Source organism: Pongo abelii, chromosome 3 (genome assembly GCF_028885655.2).
Source record: "Pongo abelii isolate AG06213 chromosome 3, NHGRI_mPonAbe1-v2.0_pri, whole genome shotgun sequence".
Classification (NCBI taxonomy): domain Eukaryota; kingdom Metazoa; phylum Chordata; class Mammalia; order Primates; family Hominidae; genus Pongo; species Pongo abelii.
Window position 1 is genome coordinate 206,742,712 of NC_071988.2, and position 12,568 is coordinate 206,755,279.

A 12,568-nucleotide genomic window follows, 5' to 3' on the forward strand; every position below is an offset into this window, starting at 1 on the left:
ACCTTCTGGGTGTGGAACCCCTAATACAAAGTAACAAATCCTAATGCAAAGTGACAAATCCTAATGTTTATGTGTTCAATTCATATACCATTAGGTTTCTACAAACTAGATCTGTGCCATCCTTCCTGAGCTGGAATTCAGCCTTTCAAGCTAACCTTTGCTTTACAGCTGAAAATCAAATAAACTAATATTTATCTAGGTCTTAAAGGCGTCAAACACCAGTGAGGAATGCAAATAAATCGGACTGGATCCTGGCTCTCAAATAACTTACCACATAGATGATACAAATGGAAAAATCCAAATAATCTAAGATTTTCATAACAGTTCAAGAGTCTAGAAAACATTCATCTCATCAAGATGCAGATAGCTAACTACCCTAGGAATGGGACGTAGAGTATGCTGCTTCTATAGAAATTCAGAGCATTTCATTGTTTTAGGCTGAAGAGATCAGGTATGGTTTGTGGGGAGAGGCACAAGGAGATTCATACAGTTATGACCAAAACAACCACTCCAACTCTACTTTCCTTCAGTCCTTTCAGGACTGTACTACAACTTTCCCCTGTATTCTCTTCACACCTTGATTCATTTCCTTATGCTGCACCAACCAAGATGGTAGCCACCAGCCACATGGGTCTACTGTCCACTTGGAATGTGTCTGGGCTGAATTAAGACGTGCTATAGGTGTAAAGGACACATTGGATTTTAAATACTCAGTATGAAAAACGGATACAAAATATCTCATTAGTATTTTTACATTAACGACATACTGAAATATTTTAGATAAAATTAGTTAAATGAGATATATTATTACAATTAATTTTACCTACTCTTTTTACTTTTCTAAGTGGCTACTAGAAAATTAAAACTATACATGTGGGTCACATTATATTTGTATTGGACAATATCGTGTATATATATATATATTTTTTTTTTTGATGGGCTGTGCTATGGCATTCAGCCTCTGAACTCATAATGGTCACACCCAATCCTACTTCCGTAGCAATCCAAAAATGTCTCCATGTTCGTAAAGAGAGTGAAACTATTCTAATATTTTTTCAGATAAAAATTGGAGATTTGAGGTCTTCAGTTGTGAAAAGTCAGAGGTCACACTCTGATTAAGTTCTACTGTCATTCTCCAACAGGGTCTTGTAAAGGCAGGTGTGAGGGAAAAATAAAACTTCTCAGGCTTCTTTCCAGACTCCTATAAAATGCCTTCACCTCCTGATATACAGAAATGAATATAATATAAAGGGAAAAAATGTATAGGACACGAAGATAGGGAACGCATATGATACGAAGATAGGGACCATTTATGACATGAAGATAGGGAATGTACAGGATATGAAGACAGCGAACATTTAGGATATGATGATAGGGAATGTATAGGATATGAAGATATGAAGATAGGGAATGTACAGGACATGAAGTTGGGGACTATATAGGATATGAAGATGGGGACTGTTAAGAAATGAAGATAGGGAATGTATAGGACATGAAGATAGAGAATGCACAGGATATGAAGACAGGGACCATTTAGGACATGATGATAGGGAATGTATAGGATATGAAGATAGCGAATGTACAGGACATGAAGATGGGGACTATATAGGATATGAAGATGGGGACTGTTAAGAAATGAAGATAGGGAATATATGGGATATTAAGATGGGGACTGTTTAGGACATGAAGATAAGGAATGTATAGGGTATGAAGATGGGGACCATAAAGGGTCTGAAGATAGGACCATATATGACATGAAGGTAGGGAATGTATGGGATATGAATATAGGAGCCATATAGGATATGAAAATAGTGACTGTATAGCATATGAAGATAGGGAATGTACAGGACATGAAGACAGGGAAAGTATAGGATGTGAAGACAGGGAATGTTCACTCTCACTTCCCCTACAAACATTTTATACTTCACTTACCATGAGAATTAGATCTGTAGCCATTTGTGTACATTAAATGCTCTTTTCCAAAAGGATAGTAAAACCTCTAATCTCCTCAAGAGGACCAAATAATTTCAGCCTAGAGTGGTTCCCAAGGTGCTGGGAAGACGTATCTCCCTAGGCATGTATATTTCAAAAAGCATGAAAAACAGACCTTGGAGACATCCCCAGGTTATAAGTGTCTCATATCCTAAAAGGTTAGGATAAGACCCCTGGAACCTTTTCATCCCATGTCAGGGGAGCTAAGGTGTTTGTTTGTTTGTTTGTTTTTCCTCTTTTTTTTTTTCTCTCTCTCTCCTTTTGGGACAGGAGAGGGACAACTGCTCTGTCCCTGTCAACAAAGTGTAGCCCACATGTACATTCCATTAGTTTTCAGTGTCACTTAAGAGTCAAGGTTTAGGGGCCTGACACAGCAATGTCACTCAGGCTGTTGTCCCAGTTGTAAATATCAACAAGGAACTCTTTTCTCCTACCCAGGGGTTTTGTGTTTCTGCAGTATTCATATGTATAAAGAATGTTAACTGTGAAGTGAGATCATATCTCAAGCCCTTCACAGTTAACTGACAAAATATTATGTCCCAACCTCACCAAAAAGCCACCAATCTAAGTGTCTCCAAGTAGCCACAGCTGTCTGAGGACAAGGGCTTCCAAGAGCCTGGCCAGGAAAGCCCTGGCTCTAGAGCCTGCTCCACACATGGAGGCAGAAAGGCTCAAGAATGGCCCCGTCCACACACAGCCTCCTCCTCAGCAGCACCCAGTGTGTTTTTCCCAACCTTACGTGGACCAGAGGTGAGGGCAGATATGACATATTAGCACTCTCTTGAGAATATTTTTCTGGTTAAAAGGGTAATTGGTAATTGTGCTTGCTGTTTTAAATTTGGAAAATACAAAAATATTTCAAGGAGAAAAAAAAAGCCAAACACCCACAATTCCACCATCAAAAAGATATGTTTTCTTCCAGGTTTTTTAAAATACCCCAATATGCACATATGTTTTTAAAATAAAATTAGAAGCACAATTTCACATCCTTTTTTCCCCACCCAATCAACATAGATCATAAATATTTTCCCATCACTGAACGCTGCTCAAAAACACGAGCTTTATAAGCTACCTATACTCTTGTCTGGATGTGCTGTAATTCATTCAAATGTGTCTCTATTGTTGGATATTTAGTTTATTTCCAAGTTTTTACACAACAAAAGCTAATTCAATAAACATCCGTGTACATAAATCTTTGTTCCCATCTCTGGTTACTTCATGTAAGTAGGTTCCAAGAAGCAGAATTACTGGAACAGAGAGCTTAACATTTTTAAGACTTTTAAGTATATAGCACCAAGGTAAATTCCAGAAAGTTTATTTCAATGTAGAATCCTGACTACAGTCACTGTGGAGTACTCAGTGTCCAACTCAGTGACCCACACTACCCAGTTATGGAATTCATAGTTCAGTTTTAACTCGTCCCATCTGTTTTTTTTTTTTTTTGAGATGAAGTCTCACTCTTGTCACCCAGGCTGGAGTGCAATGGTGCGATCTCAGCTCACTGCAACCTCCACCCCCTGGGTTCAAGCGATTCTCCTGCCTCAGCCTCCTGAGTAGCTGGGACTACAGGTGCCCACCACCATGCCCAGCTAATTTTTGTATTTTTAGTAGAGATGGGGTTTCACCATGTTGGCCAGGCTGGTCTTGAACTCCTGACCTCAGGCGATCTGCCCATCTCGGCCTCCCAAAGTGCTGGGATTACAGGCGTGAGCCACCGCACCCGGCCAATCCCATCTGTTCTTTAGGAAAACACATTATCAGCCCATTCTATTTCCCTGATTCCATATTTACCTCCTACAATCTCAATAGCACAATTACGTTGATTTATCATTACAAATTACAAATATGAATGCATTAAATTATTACATGTGCCCTGAAAATACGTACATCTATTATGTATTATTTCAAGAATTTAAAAATAAAACAGTACCAAGGAAGATCAGTACGGAGGGAGAAAGGCCTAAGAGAGCTATTACAGTATTTCCGTGGTTGCCTCCAAAGGCAATTTTGGATTGAGTTTGGGGCCTCACATAGTGAGTATCAATCTCCCCATCCCCAAACAATGCATCAACACCAGCACACTTATACATTCTGCGAAATGCACCATTAAGCAATTTTGTCATTGTGTGAACATCACAGAGCGTACTTACACAAACCTAGATGGTGTAACCTCCTACACACCCAGGTTTATGGTATGGCCTATGGCTTCCAGGCTGCAAACATGCACTGCAGGTTACTGTACTGAGGACTGTAGGCAACTGTAGCACAATGGCAAGTATTTGTGTATCTAAACATAGAAAAAGGTACGGTAAAAGTATGATATTATAATCTTACGGGGCCACAGTCATGTATATGGTCCATTGTTGACCTAAATGTCATGATGCAGCAACATAACTGTACCCCTAAGGTGACTTCAGCCATGTCCAAATGACAACCACTCACAACTTCATGTTTCCTGGCAGTATAATGTCAGCAGCTGCCTAGCAGTTTTCCCATCAGCCTTTATCATCCCCAGGATAAAAGGATCTGACCCCAAAGTCAACACTGGAGGGTCCTCCAGTCTTTCAACTGGTCCTTGAGTTATTACTAATTGCCTAACCAACTTCAACTCACCCCTCCAGCCTCTAAAACTCTTTCAGTGACATTTGTGCAAAGACAGAAAATCTCCCTGCCTGATTGTCTCTTCACTCTCTCCCATTCAAGAATCCAGGAGGCACTAGTCACCTATTTTCCTTTTCATCACCCCATCCCCCAACTCTCACTTTCCACCAGCCTCCCATTCCTATCCTATCACCCCACACACCCATCATATCTAGGTGTTAAGACACTCTCTTATCACCACTGTAATTTTTCTCATCTTCTCCAATAGATCTAGGGTAAAAAGGACAAAAGAATTCTTTCAAAAATAACATGGTAGATATTACTTGAAATAAAGCAATCTGTATGCGGTTCCTCCTCATCTGAAAGGTCAATCTCATGAAATAGGAAAATTGATAGGATTCTAAGCTTAGGGGGCCAGGACAGCATATTCTGTCTACAGAGTACTTCTTTGGATCCTCCCAAAATCTGACATTCATAAGAACAATTAAAATGTACGCTCAATAAGAACAAATTAAAGTGTATGCTCATCTCTCCTTTGATGGCATTAGGTGTGTGAGTATCAAATGCCTTCAGCAGATAGCAACAGAGTGTTAAGTATGCCCAAATGAAATTATTTATGAAAATTACACAGCAAATAGTTAATTCTCAAAAATCTTCATTTAATGAAAACAGGACAGGCTTTTATCACACAAAATCCTAAATTAAGGTATTTTGCTGAACTAAATTAGTCTTGCCTTTGGGATAAAAATACTTAGAATCCATCATCAGAAAGAACCTCACACACATGCTTCTCATCTGCAGACATTCTTTGTCAACTCCGCTCTTTCTTGCTTATCAGAAGGGAGTACTAAACTAATAAAGGAGCTATAACCAAAACAGAAACAAAACAAAACCAAACGCCTAATTCTCCATGGCCTTCCTGGACAAAGAGACAAATACATAAAATAAAATAAAGTCCTTCTTGCCTCTTCAAAATGGAAAATTCGGCTGGGCACAGTGGCTCACACCTGTAATCCCAATACTTTGGGAGGCCGAGGCGGGCAGATCACCTGAGGTCAGGAGTTCGAGACCAGCCTGGCCAACATGGCGAAACCTCATCTCTACTAAAAATACAAAAATTAGCCGGGCGTGGTGGCAGGCGCCTGTAATCCTAGCTACTCGGGAGGCTGAGGCAGGAGAATCACTTTAATCCAGGAGGCGGAGGTTGCAGTGAGCCGAGATCACACCACTGCACTCCAGCCCAGGAGACAAGATAGACTCTTTCTCAAAAAAAGAAAAAAAAAGGAAAATTCAATGTATCACAAACTTAACATGAGTCCCATTTCTGTATGGCAAGCAACGGCAAGTGGGCAGAGCCAACAGAGTGACCACAGGCCCCTGTCCAAAGTGCTCCTTAAAATGTGGAAAGAGATTTCATCTGAGCCAAGGAAAAGATCAACTATTTGGCCCTGAGAAGAGATCCTTGATTCAGTGGCTTTCTATTTTTGTTCTGGCCACACACCTGAGGGAGACTGGGGAACAGGGATCCAATGGTGAATAAGAGGCTCGCTATCAAGGCAGGAAGGGGAAGGAAGGGAAAGGGGGCTATAGATAGTCTCAAATCTAAAAGGTCCTGTGTAATTTCTAAAAGTCCCCTCCCCAGGTCATTTTCATAACACACATAGGTTCTGTCTCCTGAGGATGACAGAATTATCCAGTCACATTTTACAGTGAAAACTTCCAAAGGGGGAAGTGATTGGAGAACTAAAAGGCCACTCTAGGCATCTGAGTTCATGCACCTTCCATCGCAGAGCCTTGTACACAGCTGGCTGTCAACAAATATTTAATAAACAAGTGAAATAATAACATAATGTGTGCATTTAAGAAAACTATTGCATGTGTTACTACATTTAACAAAATCAATTATTCATTTAAAATAATTGCATGGGGCCCCTGGATCCCCAAGCAGACCTCGAGTTACTGATGGAGGGTCCCGGCTAGTTTCAGTGCCTCAGAAAGCCTAACGTGATGGTGAGTTTCTCTCACACGGAGCTGGCCAGCCTGTCCACAGGTCTCTACCTTTGGCTATAATGAGATCAACGAGATTTGATTATACCAGTTTTCTCAAGGCAATCAGGAGTTCTGACTGGAAGTCATATGTGTTTCTGAGGAATAAAAATGGGCACAACGGCCGGGTGCAGTGGCTCACGCCTATAATCCCAGCACTTTGGGATGCTGAGGAGGGAGGATCATTTGAGGCCAAGGGTTTGAGACCAGTCTGGGCAACATAGTGAGACCCCGTCTCTACACAAAGATGTATGTCGGGCTTTGGGGTGGCACATGCCTGTTGTCCCAGCTACTCAGGAGACTGAGGCAGGAGGATCACTTGTGCCCAGGAGTTTGAGCCTGCAGTGAGCTATGATCGAGCCACTGCACTCCAGCCTGGTGGACAGAGTGAGACTTTGACTCTAATAAAAGAAAAACAATACATGAAGTCTACTTAAATAAACACAATTTGTTTCAGAGACAGTTTGTCATAAGATGGAGCTTCTGAGGGGGAAAATTATCTTTAGGGGATCTTTGAAGGTCAATGCCAAGACTTCAGGCCTACTGCTTGCTCTGAATCCAAAGAGCCTCAGATGGAGTCCCAGGGACAAAGGGGACCTGTGAGCTGCGTTTCCTGCTTGTGTGTTTTCCTTGGTACTCTGTAAAAAATACCGGCTTCATGTTCAAATTTGGACCCTATATGTTATTCATCATTCTTTGTTCTTTGTTGATAAACTAAAGTTTGATGGAACCTCCCCACCCACTTTTCCATCAGTCATTCCTGCCACCAGAGCCACTCCTCAACTCAGCACACTATGCATTAAGCTGGCATCGTGCACCAACCACTGATTACACTCAGGCCAAACACAGGGGGCCAACGGGGCAGGCAGAGACGGAAGGTCCTGACCTCCTACCCCTGTGCAGAAAGGAACATCGTGTCTCATACAGATGAAAAGAAGAAGTAATTTTTACTAATAATAACTGACATTTCACCGCAGTTTCGTTTATTTGCATTTATTATGTATTTTAATATATGTTATAAATATATACTATCAGTTAATATTTACTTTCATGTACATTGTCACATATAAAGTGTTGGGCACACAGTAAGCATTCAATAAATGCACATGAGCCAAGATGGTAAAGCAGGCCGGCGCGGTGGCTCACGCCTGTAATCCCAGCACTTCAGAAGGCTGAGGTGGGCAGATCACCTGAGGTCAGGAGTTTGAGATAAGCCTGGCCAACATGCTGAAACCCCATCTCTACTAAAAATACAAATATTAGCCAGGCATGGTAGTGCACGCCTGCGCACGCTGTAGTCCCAACTACTCGGGAAGCTGAAGCACAGGAATTGCCTGAACCTGGAAGCAGAGGTTGCGGTGAGCTGAAATTGTGCCACTGTACACCAGTCTGGGCGACAGAGCAAGACTCTGTCTCAAAAAAAAAAAAAAAAAAAAAAAAAAGATGGTAAAAGCAAAATACTAAAATCAGCCCAGTGCACACCTGCAATGACAGAAGCTGACAGAAGCTGACACAAGAGTGAAGAAGATTCAGACTAAAGCACAGAGAGGCTTGGGAAGATTTTCTTATCTGACATAAAGAGGGAAAATACATTGGTCCAATCACTGTTATTTCCATATCATTTGGTCTCCATGGATACCATCTAACTTTCCTTCTGACAGGAAAAAATTCACTGACAATATCGGATTTCACTGTTAAATTTTTTTAAATACTTTACATAAAACAGTTATTCCATGTTTAATCTTTTATCATTATTTATATACGCTCAGAAGTAAAATCTCTCCTTGCTGGAAATTCTATGAGAAAGATAGTGTCTAATCCAGTCATGATTATCTGGCCCTTTTACACTAAGAATAATCTGATAGAATCTTGAAAGTTAATGCCTTACACATTTGTAGACTGCTATAATTTATGCAATGTTCTTTCATATACAGTATCTCAATTGTTCATGAAAGCAACACTATGAGATATAGTTAAGAATTACTATTACCCTCCTTACAGCTAACCCCAAAAGGTAATAACTGTATGTATTTTTTGTTGTTAATAGTCAGCTCAGTAACCAGAACACAACCTAGTGTAAAGACGCTGTCTTTCTCGCTGTCAGTTGAGTATACAGAGGCTAGCACTGTGTCTGGCTTATAATAGATGTTCTAAGGATATTTATTGAGTGTGTACATAAATTCTCTTGTCTGCGTTAAGCCCTTTTTGGTATAAGGCAGATAAGGGAACTATAACCCAGATACTCCATTTAGATAGAGTACAGTGGTTTTTCACTATCAAAAGGATATTATGTGAAAATGCTCTAAAAACAACAGTTTTGTACAAGATGATGTTAAGAATAAAAATATAACATCGTTGGTAACATGAGAAAATTGATGCACATCAAATGTGGAGCATCCAAAGTTTCTATTTTTCCAGTAAGTTTAAACATCTTTTGCTCTGGTGCACTATTTGCCTAATAAAGTGTTTCAGAAAGTGGGATAGAAGTGAGACCATTGTTCATAAGGCTGTCAGAACTTCATGGCACGCATGTGTTTGCCATAATTTGCTTCCAGTTTGACTACAAATCCTTACTTTTGATTATGCTGACATTTTTACAGGTAAGTAAATCTGAAATAACTGGAACTTTCTCTAACAAAAAAATGACAACTCACTGAGAATGAAATATGTAAATGTTTAATTTTAACAAGCAGTTACAAATCGTAACAGACAAGAACTCTTGGATCTAAAAGACCAAAATGTAATTTCTTACACAACAGACAAAGTTACAAGTTATAATCGTTCACTAATTACAGTGAAATTCCGGACTTTGACACATCAATCAATAGATGTTCCAACGTTCTCCCTAGAGATCCCAGTTCAAGTCTTAAATATTTCATCTGCTGAAGTTTCCTCAGAAAAGGCTCCTTTTCCCAGGATTTTTTAGGTTTCTATTTTTGCCCCTTCTCCCCCTAAAAGAAGAATAAAGGAAAGTTGGGGAAACCAGAGAATCCTGAATCTGCGTGCGCGGTGAAGTTACACAGAGTCATCCTCTGGGCCTGGTAGGGATAACTGCATCTGCCTGGCATCAAGACTATCCACCGCCTGGTCTAACCCCAGACCCCCTTGTGCACCTGCCCTTAAGCACCAAAAACTGAACTGCTCAAAGAGAACCTGCAGCCGATATGAAAACTAGTAAATGACTGCAGGCTTGACAGCAGTCTCGGTGATTCCTGAAAATCCACAACAGGAAATCTAACTATCCTCCATACCTCCTGGCCATTCATCAAAAGCAGACCGAGTCACAGCCATAAGGAGGCCGGTGGCTGAAGACGAACGCCAGCACCACTTTTCCTCATTTAGAACAACTGAGTTTTTTCCTTCCATAACCAAGGACAAGGAGCAACCGGAGGGAGGAGGTTGAAGAGGGAGGGGGCGGGCAATATGTCCCCAAGTTTCAGACAGTAGCGGGTTAGAAACGAGCGAAAGCCACCTCGCTCTTCTGAGCTACCTCGGCTGCCAGTCCCCGGGATCACAGCCGCAGCCGATCGCCAAGGGTCCGGCCTACACAGACTGACCCGGGCGTTTCACCCGGTGCCCGACCACGGCCCTGGCGCCCGGCCCAGGCTGCCCGCCTCCTTCCCCTCCCCCGCTTCTTAGGGAACAAGGAGGGGGTGGCAAACGCACCCAGACCGGGGGCCAAGGGGAGACGCCGGCGCGTGCTGGGAGGGGCACGAGTTACACCCGCGACCCTTGGAACTTGGAACGGCTTCCCCAGCCCCGGCGGGCGCCGGCCCCCAGGCCGTGCCACTGGCAGCAGGCGGGCGCCGCGATTGGCCGCGGCCGGCTCCACTCGGTGGGCGAGCCCTACCGGCGAGGCGGAAAGGAAGTGGCGGCCGCCGCGGCTTCGCACCAACCACGTTCGGCCAGCGGGCGAATGTCACCCGGCGCCCGGAGCCGGGTCGGAGGGCATGGGGCGGGCACTCGCGTCCCCACCCCGCCGCGGCCCGCGCCCCGGGACCCCGAGGGGACGCCGGCCCCCACTGCGCCGCCCGGTCCCCGGAGGCTCCCCGCCCCCACCTCGCCCGCTCCGTAGCCGAGGCGGGTCAGGCCCAGCGCGCGAGGCCGGCCGGGGGCGCCTGCGGGGGACCCGGGGGCGCACGGCGCTAGGCCGCGGCCCGGGCGGCCGACCCCTCGGCGCGGTGCCTTCCTGGGACGCGCCGCCCGAGCCCCTGGCGCGCTGGGACAAGTGCAATGACGAAGCCCCAGGGCCCGACCGGGCGCTGGCCGGCGGGAAGGAGGACGCGGCGTCCCTTCCGAGCGGCGGCGGCGGCGGCCCAGCCCCCAGGAAGCAGGGCGCGTCGGCCAGGCCCGGCGCCCGGCCCGGCTCCCAGCCCGCCCTCCCGCCCCGGCCGCTGGCACCCGACGCCCGCGACCCGACCCCGAGCCCGGCAGGCAGGCGAGCCCCTGGACCGCCGCGGGGCGCCCCAGCAAGTTTCCTCTGGCCGTGGCTGGAGGCGCTCTTCCCGGCCGGGGAGCGGGCGCGGGCAGCCGGGCGGGCGGCGGTGCCTGCTTATTTACGCTGGAGGCAGCCTGGAGAGGCGCCGCCGCGGGCACCGAGAAGGACCCGCTCCCCTCCTTCGGATCCGGTGGCGGCGGTGGCTGCACACACACACACGCGCGCACACACAAACACGCACATACACACAATTTTGTTTTAAATGAGGCCCGACTCCAGCTGACCTGCACCCCCACACACAACACCTGGGGCGCAGAAGCACACACAGCAGGTCTGTGTCCATGGAGCCACCTCTCCGCATCTGCAAATCCAAAAGTGAAATTAAACCTCCACCAACCTCCTCCTCCTCCTCCCTCTCTACCTCCTCCTCCTCCTCCTCGCAGCCTCAGCAGCCCCAGTAGCAGCAGCAACAGCAGCAGAACCTGCTTCCCCTAAAATCAGATGATCCATAATTGCGCCGACTGTTCCTCCAAAAATCAGTATTAATATTTATGAACCCCGGCATTTTCCGTCTGCAAAACATCGTGTCAAGGCATCAGGACACGCATACACACACGGCCCCCCACAGTCCCCAGAAACATGCCCTCGAGAGAAACACACTCACAGTCACAACTATTATTTGAAAAATGTTACCTCTCAGTGTGCTTTTTTCACGCTACCAATACAATTCCGCAAGGTATAAGTGTTGCTAGGGTGTGTGAAATGGAAATGAAAGCCCGTCAGTTGAATAATCGCAGGAGCAAAACTAAAAGTTACTCCCCGGCTTGCCTGAGAACAGTCCAGATCGAAAGCAAAACAAGGAGAGGAAACTGCGAAGAGCCGCGGCTGGAAATCCCCCCACCCCCCGCCCTCCTCCGGCCGCGCTCCCTCCCTCGCCTCCCCTCTCCGCCCTCCTCCCTCCGCCCTTCCTCCCCAGTGTTTGTTTCAAGCTTGTGCAACCGGGAGGTGGAGGCGGAGGGAGGGCGCGAGCGGCCCGGCCGGGAGGTGCGGAAGTTCGCCGCAGCAGCTCATTGGCGGGCAGCGCCGCTTTCATCATTTCTCGGAAAAGTCAATTTCATTTTCGCTTCCCCAGGTCGCGGCGGCGGGAGCGACAAGCAGCGGCTCGTGAGTCCGTGGCTCGCACCCAGGGGCGCCCGCACGTGCGGCTAGAACGCCCGAGTCGGGGTCCGGGGTGGGGGGCGCAGGCCCGCGGCGGTAGGGGAGGAGAGCGGGCACCCGGGTCTCCATCCTCAGGGTGGCCTGAAGGTTTCAGGAGGGCGTCCGGCGAAGGCACGGGGCTGCAACCATGCAGTTAGCAGGGCTGGTGTGACTGTTTAGAGTAAATGAAAATTCGTTTTGTGATAACTGACCACATCCAAGGAATGAAAGGAGCAGTCAGCCGAAACGACAGCATTACTTGCGTCCTTACCTAATTGGAACCTTATCCGTGGC

General features: G+C 45.9%; 1 protein-coding gene across 13 annotated transcripts in view; it reads right to left on the reverse strand.

Annotated features, from left to right (window-relative positions):
* The window catches only part of IRF2 (interferon regulatory factor 2), a 134,504-nt gene extending 122,530 nt beyond the window's left edge, over positions 1-11,974 (reverse strand). For 6 of the 13 annotated variants that reach the window (XM_054553406.2, XM_063723239.1, XM_063723241.1 and 3 more), the window contains exon 1: positions 11,771-11,972. The gene's annotated coding sequence lies outside the window, so the exon portion shown is untranslated. 13 annotated transcript variants of the gene reach the window in all.
* Positions 11,975-12,568: the final 594 nt, after the last annotated feature.